We start from the raw sequence: 14,753 nt of genomic DNA, 5'->3' as shown, positions 1-14,753 counted from the left end.
TGTAGGAGTTGGGCTAGAGCTGGGGAGGGTCGCTACTCGGGTACCCCCCTGTCAAGTGAAGGAGATCAAACTGAGGCAGCACAATGGAACTCTCGAAAGAAGAACAAGGCTAGAGGAAGATCTGAGACAAAGAAATCTGACTTTTACCAGAGCTGACCAGAGGAAAACACAAAAACAGTCCCCCACTACCACAAATAATGCAGTTGAGTTTCCCACATTTGGGGAAATCACAGGGGTCAGCATACCCAGAATGCAATGAATGAACCTCATCCTGGGAGAACAGTCTTTATGACCATGGTATCTCCTATGCAAAATAAGTATGATTTGGGATAGGGCTGGGGAGGGCCGCTGCTCAGGCACATCTCTGTCAAGTAAAGGAGATTCAACTGAGGCAGCACAAGGGAACTCTCATCTGGGGACAACAACTGCAGGGAGAACACATATTTTCAGATGAACATGGGAGGGCAGAAGGCTGCCTAATACTGAAGCACGCCCAAACAACAAACCAAATGCAACAACTAGTACAAGCATTCCTGGGGGAAGGTCTGCAGAAGACGGATTTGCATACGGTGATGTCATCCAAGCAGTGGGCCAAAGTTGGCTGGAACCCTCATCTGCATATGAAAAGAGAAAAGGGGTATGCAGGGCATGGCGGCCTTTTGCGGCGCTTGGATGACCCTTAGTTCGCATTAAACACCCCCACCCTCCTTCGGTGTGGGGCTCATGTTGGCCATGCCCCAGCCCCTGAAGCATTCAAGCTGATTTCTTGCAGCAGCTTGGCACTGTAACAGCTCCAGAGCTGCTCTGTAAGGCAAGTAAAAGGGTGTGGGCCCTGCAGCACTACCTGTAGTTTGCATTGTGCATTGGAAGGCACTTAAGAAAAGAGAAGTGGAAACAGACAGCAAACTAGGCTGGAGAGAGACCTGAGACAAAGAGATCTGAATTATACGAGAGCCGACCAGGGGAAACACAAATTATGCAGTCAAGTTTCCCACATTTGGGGAAATCGCAGGAGCAGCACACCCAGAGTGCAATGGGTGAGCCTTGCCCTGGGAGAAGCACCTACGTGATCATAGTATCTCACCTGGCAGGTAAGTAGGAGTTGGGCTAGAGCTGGGGAGGGTCGCTGCTCGGGTACCCCCCCTGTCAAGTGAAGGAGATCCAACTGAGGCAGCACAAGGGAATTCTCGAAAGAAGAACAAGGCTAGAGGAAGATCTGAGACAAAGAAATCTGACTTTTACCAGAGCTGACCAGAGGAAAACACAAACACAGTCCCCCACTACCACAAATAATGCTGTCGAGTTTCCCACATTTGGGGAAATCACAGGGGTCAGCATACCCAGAATGCAATGAATGAACCTCATACTGGGAGAATAATCTTCATGACCATGGTCTCTCCTATGCAAAATAAGTATGATTTGGGATAGGGCTGGGGAGGGCCGCTGCTCAGGCACATCTCTGTCAAGTAAAGGAGATTCAACTGAGGCAGCATAAAGGAACTCTCATCTGGGGACAACAACTGCAGGGAGAACACATATTTTCAGATGAACATGGGAGGGCAGAAGGCTGCCTAATACTGAAGCACCCCCAAACAACAAACCAAATGCAACAACTAGTGCAAGCATTCCTGGGGGAAGGCCTGCAGCAGATGGATTTGCATATGGTGATGTCATCCAAAGCAGTGGGTCAAAGTTGGCTTCAACCCTCGTCTTTATATGAAATGAGAAAAGGGGCGTGCAGGGCATGGCGGCCTTTTGCGGCGCTTGGATGACCCCTAGTTCGCATTAAACACCTCCACCCTCCTTCGGTGTGGGGCTCATGTTGGCTATGCCCCAGCCCCTGAAGCATTCAAGCTGATTTCTTGCATTAGCTGGGCACTGTAACTGCTCCAGAGCTGCTCTGTACGGCAAGTAAAAGGGTGTGGGCCCTGCAGCACTACCTGTAGTTTGCATTGTGCATTGGAAGGCACAAAGTAAGCAGACGGGAGAAGTAAGGATAGTGCGCAAGGCCATAGAATGGAGCGGCTTAAGAAAAGAGAAGTGGAAACAGACAGCAAACTAGGCTGGAGAGAGACCTGAGACAAAGAGATCTGAATTATACCAGAGCCGACCAGGGGAAACACAAATTATGCAGTCAAGTTTCCCACATTTGGGGAAATCGCAGGGGCAGCACATCCAGAGTGCAATGGGTGAGCCTTGCCCTGGGAGAAGCACCTTCATGATTATAGCATCTCACCTGGCAGGTAAGTAGAAGTTGGGCTAGAGCTGGGGAGAGTCGCTGCACGGGCACCCCCCTGTCAAGTGAAGGAGATCCAACTGAGGCAGCACAAGGGAACTCTCGAAAGAAGAACAAGGCTAGAGGAAGATCTGAAACAAAGAAATCTGACTTTTACCAGAGCTGACCAGAGGAAAGCACAAACACAGTCCCCCACTACCACAAATAATGCAGTTGAGTTTCCCACATTTGGGGAAATCACAGGGGTCAGCATACCCAGAATGCAATGAATGAACCTCACCCTGGGAGAACAATCTTCAAGACCATGGTCTCTCCTATGCAAAATAAGTATGATTTGGGATAGGGCTGGGGAGGGCCGCTGCTCAGGCACATCTCTGTCAAGTAAAGGAGATTCAACTGAGGCAGCACAAGGGAACTCTCATCTGGGGACAACAACTGCAGGGAGAACACATATTTTCAGATGAACATGGGAGGGCAGAAGGCTGCCTAATACTGAAGCACCCCCAAACAACAAACCAAATGCAACAACTAGTGCAAGCATTCCTGGGGGAAGGCCTGCAGCAGATGGATTTGCATATGGTGATGCCATCCAAGCAGTGGGTCAAAGTTGGCTTCAACCCTCGTCTGCATATGAAAAGAGAAAAGGGGCGTGCAGGGCATGGCGGCCTTTTGCGGCGCTTGGATGACCCCTAGTTCGCATTACACACCTCCACCCTCCTTCGGTGTGGGGCTCATGTTGGCTATGCCCCAGCCCCTGAAGCATTCAAGCTGATTTCTTGCAGCAGCTGGGCACTGTAACTGCTCCAGAGCTGCTCTGTAAGGCAAGTAAAAGGGTGTGGGCCCTGCAGCACTACCTGTAGTTTGCATTGTGCGTTGGAAGGCACGAAGTAAGCAGACGGGAGAAGTCAGGATAGTGCGCAAGGGCATAGAAGGGAGCGGCTCAAGAAAAGAGAAGTGGAAACAGACAGCAAACTAGGCTGGAGAGAGACCTGAGACAAAGAGATCTGAATTATACGAGAGATGACCAAGGGAAACACAAATTATGCAGTCAAGTTTCCCACATTTGGGGAAATCGCAGGGGCAGCACAACCAGAGTGCAATGGGTGAGCCTTGCCCTGGGAGAAGCACCTTCATGATCATAGTATCTCACCTGGCAGGTAAGTAGGAGTTGGGCTAGAGCTGGGGAGGGTCACTGCTCGGGCACCCCCCTCTCAAGTGAAAGAGATCCAACTGAGGCAGCACAAGGGAACTCTCGAAAGAAGAACAAGGCTAGAGGAAGATCTGATATAAAGAAATCTGATTTTTACCAGAGCTGACCAGAGGAAAGCACAAACACAGTCCCCCACTACCACAAATAATGCAGTCGAGTTTCCCACATTTGGGGAAATCACAGGGGTCAGCATACCCAAAATGCAATGAATGAACCTCACCCTCGGAGAACAATCTTCATGAAAATGGTATCTCCTATGCAAAATAAGTATGATTTGGGATAGGGCTGGGGAGGGCCGCTGCTCAGGCACATCTCTGTCAAGTAAAGGAGATTCAACTGAGGCAGCACAAGGGAACTCCCATCTGGGGACAACAACTGCAGGGAGAACACATATTTTCAGATGAACATGGGAGGGCAGAAGGCTGCCTAATACTGAAGCACCCCCAAACAACAAACCAAATGCAACAACTAGTACAAGCATTCCTGGGGGAAGTTCTGCAGAAGACGGATTTGCATACGGTGATGTCATCCAAGCAGTGGGCCAAAGTTGGCTGGAACCCTCATCTGCATATGAAAAGAGAAAAGGGGTATGCAGGGCATGGCGGCCTTTTGCGGCGCTTGGATGACCCTTAGTTCACATTAAACACCCCCACCCTCCTTCGGTGTGGGGCTCATGTTTGCTATGCCCCAGCCCCTGAAGCATTCAAGCTGATTTCTTGCAGCAGCTGGGCACTGTAACAGCTCCAGAGCTGCTCTGTACGGCAAGTAAAAGGGTGTGGGCCCTGCAGCACTACCTGTAGTTTGCATTGTGCATTGGAAGGCACTTAAGAAAAGAGAAGTGGAAACAGACAGCAAACTAGGCTGGAGAGAGACCTGAGACAAAGAGATCTGAATTATACGAGAGCCGACCAGGGGAAACACAAATTATGCAGTCAAGTTTCCCACATTTGGGGAAATCGCAGGAGCAGCACACCCAGAGTGCAATGGGTGAGCCTTGCCCTGGGAGAAGCACCTACGTGATCATAGTATCTCACCTGGCAGGTAAGTAGGAGTTGGGCTAGAGCTGGGGAGGGTCGCTGCTCGGGTACCCCCCTGTCAAGTGAAGGAGATCCAACTGAGGCAGCACAAGGGAATTCTCGAAAGAAGAACAAGGCTAGAGGAAGATCTGAGACAAAGAAATCTGACTTTTACCAGAGCTGACCAGAGGAAAGCACAAACACAGTCCCCCACTACCACAAATAATGCTGTCGAGTTTCCCACATTTGGGGAAATCACAGGGGTCAGCATACCCAGAATGCAATGAATGAACCTCACCCTGGGAGAATAATCTTCATGACCATGGTCTCTCCTATGCAAAATAAGTATGATTTGGGATAGGGCTGGGGAGGGCCGCTGCTCAGGCACATCTCTGTCAAGTAAAGGAGTTTCAACTGAGGCAGCACAAGGGAACTCTCATCTGGGGACAACAACTGCAGGGAGAACACATATTTTCAGATGAACATGGGAGGGCAGAAGGCTGCCTAATACTGAAGCACCCCCAAACAACAAACCAAATGCAACAACTAGTGCAAGCATTCCTGGGGGAAGGCCTGCAGCAGATGGATTTGCATATGGTGATGTCATCCAAACAGTGGGTCAAAGTTGGCTTCAACCCTCGTCTGCATATGAAAAGAGACAAGGGGCGTGCAGGGCATGGCGGCCTTTTGCGGCGCTTGGATGACCCCTAGTTCGCATTACACACCTCCACCCTCCTTCGGTGTGGGGCTCATGTTGGCTATGCCCCAGCCCCTGCTTCAGGGGCTGGGGCATAGCCAACATGAGCCCCACACCAAAGGAGAGTGGGGGTGTTTAATGCAAACTAGGGGTCATCCAAGCACTGCAAAAGGCCGCCATGCCCTGCATGCCCCTTTTCTCTTTTTATATGCAGATGAGGGTTCCAGCCAACTTTGGCCCACTGCTTGGATGACATCACCGTATGCAAATCCGTCTGCTGCAGACCTTCCCCCAGGAATGCTTGTACTAGTTGTTGGATATGGTTTGATATTTGATGGTGCTTCAGTATTAGGCAGCCTTCCGCCCTCCCATGTTCATCTGAAAAGATGTGGTCTCCCTGCAGTTGTTGTCCCCAGACGAGAGTTCCCTTGTGCTTCCTCAGTTGAATCTCCTTAACTTGACGGGGGAGGGGCTGCCCGAGCTGCCACCCTCCCCAGCCCTATCCCAACTCATACTTATTTTACATATTAGATCTCTTGATCATGAAGATTGTTCTCACAGGGTGAGGTTCATCCATTATATTTTAAAATAGGAAGGTACAAATTACATATTTGAATTGCATCTATGTGCTGGATTCAAATGCCCCCCCCCCCCCTTCCTTTCTCAATTGTGCCCGTCAGCAGCTATTCTAAGGTTGCTGCCAATGGGTGTGACACATTAATTTCTTCTGTGGGGTACACTGGACTCCACAAGGATTCACATTGGGGTGTAGAGTAGGATCTTGATCTGAGGCACCAACCGGCTCAAAGCTTTTGACTGTTCCCAAGATGCTCAGCGCATCCTACTCTATAACCCCGCTTCCATGAACAGGGAGCTCAGTTTGTAGTTGGTGCCTTCAGTAGCAGGCCACTTAACAGGGGCCTGCCTCAGGCAGCCTATTCTTAGCTATTAATTTTGACAAGAAAAGAAGAACTTGTTTTATGAGAATCTACAAGGGCTGCAGCAGGCTAGGTCTAATAGACATCTTTACTGCAGCTTCATCACTCCCAGCGGCGCTGTATACTCCCGTGCCCTGGTTGCTGGGTCACTGCAGCGGAGGCTCCGGTTTCTTCCTAAGGTCAGTCACACACACACACCGCCCTTCCGGATCACGAGGCCGCTGATTAAGGGGAGCGTGGCCGTAGGGGGTGGGCCGTGTGCGCACTGGGGTGGACACTGATTACTGGGCAGCCGCTCCACTAGCCACCAGGTACAGTTAAGGAGCACAGGTCTGGGGGTTTTTCTCCTATATTAACCCAATTTTGTACTGCCCGCAGCGCATTGTGATAGGTAATAGGGCCTGATTCAGGTTGGATTGCAATCACAATAAGCGATCCAACTGCAAAAATTGCTAAGAGCATACGCATGTGCCTGCATGCGATCGCCTCTGCCTGTCAATCGGGGCAGGGGGGGAGAGTGGGGTCAGCAACACTCCATTTCCAAGTCAGGGATGGAGCAGTGCGGGGGCAAGGCTTCAAAATGGGGTCTGCAATGGAGGAGACACAGGGGGCGTGGTCACAGCGGCTGTATGACATCACATTCAGCCGCTGTGATCACAAAAATGGTGGCGACTTCCTGCGCGCACATACAGTCTGCACCAGCAGGAGGCTACACCATTGTTTATGATCACGCTGAACTGCAGTGCGACTGCAATTACAGCATGGTCAAGAAGGGAGGTGTCATACTGGGTGGCCATGCCCTGTCACTGTGCAGGAGCCAGCACCGCTTACACACTAGTCCCCGGGTGCAGCACCCAACCCCCGGGACACCCGGAGCAACAAAATGTAGATTCAGGCCACCAGGCCACGCCCCTACCTATGAAATCATGCCTCCTTTTTACCATTGCGCTGCTTATTTGCACGCACTGCATTACAATCTCCCTCGACACCTCTCTGGGTGTCACCAGTGATAGTGACACCTCTGCCATGCTTGTAGCAGCTAGTCCAAAGATCTATGCCTCAAGCCCTGAGTGTTTGCCCTTGTGACTTGTTGATCATCATAGCGAAGCAGATGCTTACAGAAAACTGCAGGGGCTTAGATTGAAAATAAAAAAAATTGATGGGTATAAGGTAGAGAGGAGCGGGTTCGGTTCTCCGAGAACCGAATTCCCCACGAACTCCACGTGGTTTACACTGGTCTGAGGCAGGCTCGGTTGTTCCCGCCTGACTCGGAAAACCTGAACAAGGGAAAATGTCATCATCCCGCTGTCGGATTCTCGCGAGATTCGGATATTATATATAGAGCTGCGCGTTGCCGCCATTTTTACTCGTGCATCGAAGAGAGAGCGGAGAGGACGTGGCTATGTTCTCTCAGTGGAAATCTCAATATCAGTGCTCAGTATCAGTGGTTACTTATTGCTGCTCAGTAATACTAGTAGTGTGTCTCTCCTGCTCAGTGTCAGTTCTCAGTAGTATCCTCATCAGTGCTCAGTATCACTGCTCATTGTCTTGTGCTGCATTGTGGTGCTCAGCATACTACAGTACATTACTAATAGTCCAGTGCTGCATCTTGCTGCTCAGTGTCAGTTCTAGTATCCTCATCAGTGCTCACTATCACTGCTCATTGCATTGTGGTGTTCTGTATACTACAGTAATATAGTAACATATAGTAACATAGTTTTTGAGGTTGAATAGAGGCAAATTGCCCATCGTGTTCAACCTGTTTTAAGTTGTGATGATTCTACATACTTGCTGAATAATGTTTTATGACTAGTTAGCTACTATAACTCATGTTACCCCCGGATTAACCATGTTGATATTTTAAGTATTATAACCTTGGATAGCTTTTTCATTCAGAAATGTAGCCATTCCTTTTTTAAATCCAATTACAGAGTCCGCCATTACCACCTTCCCTGGCAGGGAATTCCACATCCTGATTGCCCTAACAGTGAAGAAACCTTTCCTCCATTGCGTTCTGAACTTTCCTCCAGTCGCAGCGAGTGACCACGTGTTCTTTTAATAAATAATTCCTCTGATAACTCTTTGTTATGTATCTTTACATATTTGAAGATATTAATAATATCTCCTCTTAGGCACCTCTTTTCTAGTGTATACATATTCAGCCTAGTAAGTCTTTCCTTATAGTCCAGTACTTTTAGGCCTTTAATCAATTTAGTCTTCAGGATCTCTCGGACTTCCATGAGCAGCAGAGTAGTGCAATGGAAGGATGCTGGGCGCATAACCCAGAGGTCGATTAATCGAAACTATCCTCTGCTATGTGCATTTTTTTTTATAATTAAAGTAATCAAAAACTGGGATTGATATTTTGGCTCTTTTATTTTTACTTAAAGTACAATAACTTTTATCATTTTAATTTGTTTTAATAGTATATTGACAGCATTGTTTTCTTTAAAAAATCCACTTAATTTTCTTTACCCTATTACTGAAATGGTAATTGACAAAAACAAACTACATTGTCACCAGAAGAGCAATGCAAAATGTACAAGTGATATATTAAAATCATCTTCCATCTTGAATTTCAATGATGCATTGGGACAACAATTTTGTGAGAAACATCTTCACCCATAAAGAAAGATTTTCTTAATTCCTTATCTGTGTGCTGATTAGATATTACCTTGTTTTCACATTAAACAGACTTCCACATGAGAAAGCAGCAAGGATGCAGTAACGTTTATGTTTCCTGGTGTCAACCTGTATTATTTCAGTAGACATTGAAATGAGGATGCATCTTGCTGCCTTTCCAATGTAGCAAGTTTAATTCAGTAATAGGTGAAAAAACATTCCTACAAAGGTGTTAATCAGAGACTTGGCTTTGTGGACACTTTTCAGAGAGCAAATTTGTTAGCATAAAAATAAAGTCAGAAAATGAAGAGCTGTTTAATCACTCAATTGGACTTTTCTGCCAGCATAATTTTTTTTTCTCTGCAACCCACTGCTAAATTGTGCTTCCTAGCTGTTTTTTATAAAATCACTTAATCAAATCTAACTCTGATTACATCAGAGAAGGCCAGGTACCCTACACCATAAGAGGGGGTTTGAAATTTTGACTTGTCTACTTAAAGATCACCAAAATCTGATCACAAGGTCAATTACATCCCTGGGTGGGATTGAACCACCAACCTTTTGGTTAATAGCCAAACATGCTAACCGATTGCACCACAGAGACACCTCGTAAAAGTCCATTCTGACAAAGGCTAATAAGCATTCATCTAGAACGTTTCCTAGAAAAACTTTAAAAAGTCAATAATCTGGAGAGTTTTTGTAAGAAACACATTGCTACTTTCCCATGATGAGTGAGTGCTTCAGGATCTCTTGCACTTACATGAGCAGCAGAGTACTGCAACGGAAGCATGCTGGGCCCATAACCCAGATGTAGGCAGATTGAAACTATCTTCTGCTATATGCATTGTTTTTTGTTAATTAAAGTAATCCAAAACTGGGATTGATATTTTGGCTCTTTTATTTTTACTTAAAGTACAATAACTTTTACCATTTTAATTTGTTTTAATAGTAAATTGACAGTATTGTTTTCTTTCAAAAATCCACTTAATTTTCTTTACCCTATTATTAAAATGGTAATTGACAAAAACAAACTACATTGTCACCAGAAGAGCAGTATAAAATGTACAAGTGATATATTAAAATCATCATTCCAGCTTGAATTTCAATGATGCTTTGGTGCAACAATTTTGTGAGAAACATCTTCACCCATAAAGAAAGATTTTCTTAATTCCTTACCTGTGTGCTGATTAGATATCACCTTGTTTTCACATTAAACAGACTTCCCCATGAGGAAGCAGCAAGGATGCAGTGACGTTTATGTTTCCTGGTGTCAACCTGTATTATTTCAGTAGACATTGAAATGAGGATGCATCTTGCTGCCTTTCCAATGAAGCAAGTTTAATTCAGTAATAGGTGAAAAACCATTCCTACAAAGGTGTTAATCAGAGACTTTACTTTGTGGACACTTTTCAGAGAGCAAATTTGTTAGCATAAACATAAAATCAGAAAATGAAGAGCTGTTTAATCACTCAATTGGACTTTTCTGCCAGCATAGTTTTTTTTCTCTGCAACCCACTGCTAAATTGTGCTTCCTAGCTGTTTTTTATAAAATCACTTAATCAAATCTAACTCTGATTACATCAGAGAAGGCCAGGTACCCTACACCATAAGAGGGAGTTTGACATTTTGACTTGTCTACTTAAAGATTACCAAAATCTAATCACAGGGTCAATTACATCCATGGGTGGGATTGAACCACCAACCTTTTGGTTAATAGCCAAACATGCTAACCGATTGCACCACAGAGACACCTCGTAAAAGTATATACTGACAAAGGCTAATAAGCATTCATCTAGAACGTTTCCTAGAAAAACTTTAAAAAGTCAATAATCTGGAGAGTTTTTGTAAGAAACACATTGGTACTTTCCCATGATGAGTGAGTGCTTCAGGATCTCTTGCACTTACATGAGCAGCAGAGTACTGCAACGGAAGCATGCTGGGCCTATAACCCAGAGGTAGGCAGATTGAAACTATCCTCTGCTATATGCATTGTTTTTTGTTAATTAAAGTAATCCAAAACTGGGATTGATATTTTGGCTCTTTTATTTTTACTTAAAGTACAATAACTTTTACCATTTTAATTTGTTTTAATAGTATATTGACAGTATTGTTTTCTTTCAAAAATCCACTTAATTTTCTTTACCCTATTATTAAAATGGTAATTGACAAAAACAAACTACATTGTCACCAGAAGAGCAGTACAAAATGTACAAGTGATATATTAAAATCATCTTTCCAGCTTGAATTTCAATGATGCTTTGGTGCAACAATTTTGTGAGAAACATCTTCACCCATAAAGAAAGATTTTCTTAATTCCTTACCTGTGTGCTGATTAGATATCACCTTGTTTTCACATTAAACAGACTTCCCCATGAGGAAGCAGCAAGGATGCAGTGACGTTTATGTTTCCTGGTGTCAACCTGTATTATTTCAGTAGACATTGAAATGAGGATGCATCTTGCTGCCTTTCCAATGAAGCAAGTTTAATTCAGTAATAGGTGAAAAACCATCCCTACAAAGGTGTTAATCAGAGACTTGGCTTTGTGGACACTTTTCAGAGAGCAAATTTGTTAGCATAAACATAAAATCAGAAAATGAAGAGCTGTTTCGTCACTAAATTGGACTTTTCTGCCAGCATAATTTTTTTTCTCTGCAACCCACTGCTAAATTGTGCTTCCTAGCTGTTTTTTTATAAAATCACTTAATCAAATCTAACTCTGATTACATCAGAGAAGGCCAGGTACCCTACACCATAAGAGGGGGTTTGAAATTTTGACTTGTCTATTTAAAGATCACCAAAATCTGATTACAAGGTTATTTACATCCCTGGGTGGGATTGAACCACCAACCTTTTGGTTAATAGCCAAACATGCTAACCGATTGCGCCACATAGACACCTTGCAAAAGTAGATACTGACAAAGGCTAATAAGCATTTATCTAGAACGTTTCCTAGAAAAACTTTAAAAAGTCAATAATCTGGAGAATTTTTGTAAGAAACACATTGGTACTTTCCCATGATGAGTGAGTGCTTCAGGATCTCTTTCACTTACATGGGCTATTAACCAAAAGGTTGGTGGTTCAATCCCACCCAGGGATGTAATTGACCTTGTGATCAGATTTTGGTGATCTTTAAGTAGACAAGTCAAAATGTCAAACCCCCTCTTATGGTGTAGGGTACCTGGCCTTCTCTGACGTAATCAGAGTTAGATTTAATTAAGTGATTTTATAAAAAACAGCTAGGAAGCACAATTTAGCAGTGGGTTGCAGAGAAAAAAATAACATTTTAAACCTACCGGTAAATTTTTTTTCTCGTAGTCCGTAGAGGATGATGGGGACTCCGTAAGGACCATGGGGGATAGACGGGCTCCGCAGCAGACATGGGCACTTTAAGAAAGACTTTAGATCTGGGTGTGCACTGGCTCCTCCCTCTATGCCCCTCCTCCATACCTCAGTTAGAGAAACTGTGCCCAGAGGAGACGGACAGTACGAGGAAAGGATTTTTGTTAATCCAAGGTCAAGATTCATACCAGCCACACCAATCACACCGTATAACTTGTGATATACTACCCAGTTAACAGTATGAAAACAACATAGCATCAGTCCAAGACCGATGAAAACTAACATATAACCCTTATGTAAGCAATAACTATATACAAGTCTTGCAGAAGTAGTCCGCACTTGGGACGGGCACCCAGCATCCTCTACGGACTACGAGAAAAAGATTTACCGGTAGGTTTAAAATCTTATTTTCTCTTACGTCCTAAAAGATGCTGGGGACTCCGTAAGGACCATGGGGATTATACCAAAGCTCCCAAACGGGCTCCTGCGGATGACTCTGCAGCACCGATTGAGCAAACAGGAGGTCCTCCTCAGCCAGGGTATCAAACTTATAGAACTTTGCAAAGGTGTTTGAACCCGACCAAGTAGCAGCTCGGCACAGCTGTAGTGCCGAGACCCCCGGGCAGCTGCCCAAGAAGAGCCCACCTTCCTAGTGGAATGGGCCTTGACTGAATTAGGCAACGGCAATCCCGCCATAGAATGCGCCTGCTGAATCGTGTTACAGATCCAGAGAGCAATAGTCTGATTTGAAGCAGGGGTGCCAATCTTGTTGGCTACATACAGGACAAACAGTGCTTCTGTTTTTCTGACTCTAGCCGTTCTGGCCACGTAAATTTTCAAAGCCCTGACCACATCAAGGGACTCGGAATCCTCCAAGTCACGCGTAGCCACAGGCACCACAATAGGTTGGTTCATATGAAAGGATGAGTCCACTTTTAGCAGGAATTGAGGACGGGTCTGCAATTCCGCTCTATCCATATGGAAAACCAGATAGGGGATTTTATGTGATAAAGCTGCTAATTCCGACACTCGCCTAGCGGAAGCAAAGGCTAATAACATGACCACCTTCCAAGTGAGATATTTAAACTCCACCATTTTAAGTGGTTCAAACCATAACCTTAACACCACGTTAAGGTCCCAAGGGACCACCGGAGGTACAAAAGGAGGCTGAATATGCAGTACTCCCTTCACAAAAGTTTGTACTTACTTCAGGAAGAGAGGCCAATTCCTTTTGAAAGAAAATGGATAAGGCCAAAATCTGAACCTTAATAGAGCCTAATTTTAGGCCCAAATTCACTCCAGTTTGTAGGAAGTGAAGGAAGTGGCCCAGGTGGAATTCTTACGTATGAGCATTCCTGGCCTCACACAAAGAAACATATTTTCGCCATATACAGTGATAATGTTTAGATGTCACGTCCTTCCTAGCCTTTATTAGCGTAGGAATGACCTCATCTGGAATACCCTTTTCCGCTAGGATCCGGCGTTCAACCGCCATGCCGTCAAACGCAGCCGCGGTAAGTCTTGGAACAGACAGGGCCCCTGTTGCAACAGGTCCTGTCTTAGAGGAAGTGGCCACGGATCTTCTGTGAGCATTTCCTGCAGATCTGGATACCAGGTCCTTCGCGGCCAATCTGGAACAATGAGAATTGTTCTTACTCCTCTTTTTCTTACTATTATCAACACCTTGGGTATGAGAGGTAGAGGAGGAAATACATAGACCGACCGGAACACCCACGGTGTCACTAGGGCGTCTACAGCTACTGCCCGAGGGTCTCTTGACCTGTTGCAATACCTCTGTAGCTTTTTGTTGAGGCGGGACGCCATCATGTCTATCTGGAACAGTCCCCACCGACTTGCAATCTGTGCGAAGACTTCCTGATGGAGTCCCCACTCTCCTGGATGTAGGTCGTGTCTGCTGAGGAAGTCTGCATCCCAGTTGTCCACTCCCGGAATGAACACTGCTGACAGTGCGCTTTGATAAAGCTAAATATTTATCTTATTTAAAACCCTTTGTGAGGTCTAAGAACACTGTACGCTATTTGCGTATGGAGTACCGTAAGGGTACGCTCGTTGCGTAACAATCGCTTAGCCGTGGTCGAGACGCTCAAGCGTCACGTTCGCTCACGGCCAAGAGATCACAGGCAGGCACGCTATTGGCTGCTGACTAACGTAATGGTTCGCTATAGCGTAACGGACGCTGTATCGGGAGCGGGCTGCTCGAGCGATACAGACGCTCACGAGAATACGCTGTTGGTATCGGGCACACTTATAGGTGAGCGACTACCGTAATGCTACGCTATCAGCGTAGCGGACGCTCGAGACCACGAGGAGATCACGAGCGGCGCCGACGCTCACAATGTTAAACCTTTATGTCTAAACCACAAACAATGTAATTTGCTGTAAAACCTTAGTGTAGAGATAGGGTGTAAATGCAACACTGTATAACCTTATTAACTCAAAAGCTGTTCGAGCGTCACCGACGCTCTGAGAATACTTAACACTATAAGAAATACACAAATACCGTGCTTAGGGTCCAACGCCTAATATATATATTATGAATGTTATACTTGCAAAAGAATTAATACAATACAAGTCATACACTACAATATAACATAGACTAACTAACCAGGTAACTACACAGTAAATACAATACAAGTACGTTTAAGAGAAAATGAGAGAAAGAGAAGAGAGAGA

At 45.3% G+C, this 14,753-nt stretch overlaps 9 non-coding genes and 1 pseudogene across 9 annotated transcripts; all 10 read right to left on the bottom strand.

Moving 5' to 3' along the window:
- Positions 1–157: 157 nt before the first annotated feature.
- LOC135046249 (U1 spliceosomal RNA) lies at positions 158–321 on the bottom strand. The gene has a single exon (XR_010238576.1). It is a non-coding gene; the product is annotated as a U1 spliceosomal RNA (small nuclear RNA).
- A 615-nt stretch (positions 322–936) lies between these two features.
- LOC135046258 (U1 spliceosomal RNA) lies at positions 937–1,099 on the bottom strand. The gene has a single exon (XR_010238585.1). It is a non-coding gene; the product is annotated as a U1 spliceosomal RNA (small nuclear RNA).
- A 153-nt stretch (positions 1,100–1,252) lies between these two features.
- LOC135046250 (U1 spliceosomal RNA) lies at positions 1,253–1,416 on the bottom strand. Its single transcript, XR_010238577.1, has one exon. It is a non-coding gene; the product is annotated as a U1 spliceosomal RNA (small nuclear RNA).
- Positions 1,417–2,099: 683 nt separating this feature from the next.
- On the bottom strand, positions 2,100–2,251 carry LOC135046263 (U1 spliceosomal RNA; annotated as a pseudogene).
- Positions 2,252–2,403: 152 nt separating this feature from the next.
- Positions 2,404–2,567, bottom strand: LOC135046234 (U1 spliceosomal RNA). Its single transcript, XR_010238561.1, has one exon. It is a non-coding gene; the product is annotated as a U1 spliceosomal RNA (small nuclear RNA).
- A 671-nt stretch (positions 2,568–3,238) lies between these two features.
- Positions 3,239–3,401, bottom strand: LOC135046260 (U1 spliceosomal RNA). The gene has a single exon (XR_010238587.1). It is a non-coding gene; the product is annotated as a U1 spliceosomal RNA (small nuclear RNA).
- Positions 3,402–3,553: 152 nt separating this feature from the next.
- Positions 3,554–3,717, bottom strand: LOC135046242 (U1 spliceosomal RNA). The gene has a single exon (XR_010238569.1). It is a non-coding gene; the product is annotated as a U1 spliceosomal RNA (small nuclear RNA).
- Positions 3,718–4,332: 615 nt separating this feature from the next.
- On the bottom strand, positions 4,333–4,495 carry LOC135046257 (U1 spliceosomal RNA). Its single transcript, XR_010238584.1, has one exon. It is a non-coding gene; the product is annotated as a U1 spliceosomal RNA (small nuclear RNA).
- A 152-nt stretch (positions 4,496–4,647) lies between these two features.
- Positions 4,648–4,811, bottom strand: LOC135046245 (U1 spliceosomal RNA). Its single transcript, XR_010238572.1, has one exon. It is a non-coding gene; the product is annotated as a U1 spliceosomal RNA (small nuclear RNA).
- A 4,438-nt stretch (positions 4,812–9,249) lies between these two features.
- TRNAN-AUU (transfer RNA asparagine (anticodon AUU)) lies at positions 9,250–9,323 on the bottom strand. The gene has a single exon. It is a non-coding gene; the product is annotated as a tRNA-Asn (tRNA).
- Positions 9,324–14,753: the final 5,430 nt, after the last annotated feature.

This window comes from Pseudophryne corroboree, unplaced genomic scaffold (genome assembly GCF_028390025.1).
Source record: "Pseudophryne corroboree isolate aPseCor3 unplaced genomic scaffold, aPseCor3.hap2 scaffold_923, whole genome shotgun sequence".
In the NCBI taxonomy this organism is placed as follows: domain Eukaryota; kingdom Metazoa; phylum Chordata; class Amphibia; order Anura; family Myobatrachidae; genus Pseudophryne; species Pseudophryne corroboree.
The sequence above is the reverse complement of the archived record's forward strand: the minus strand, read 5'-3'. Positions and strand labels throughout refer to the sequence as shown.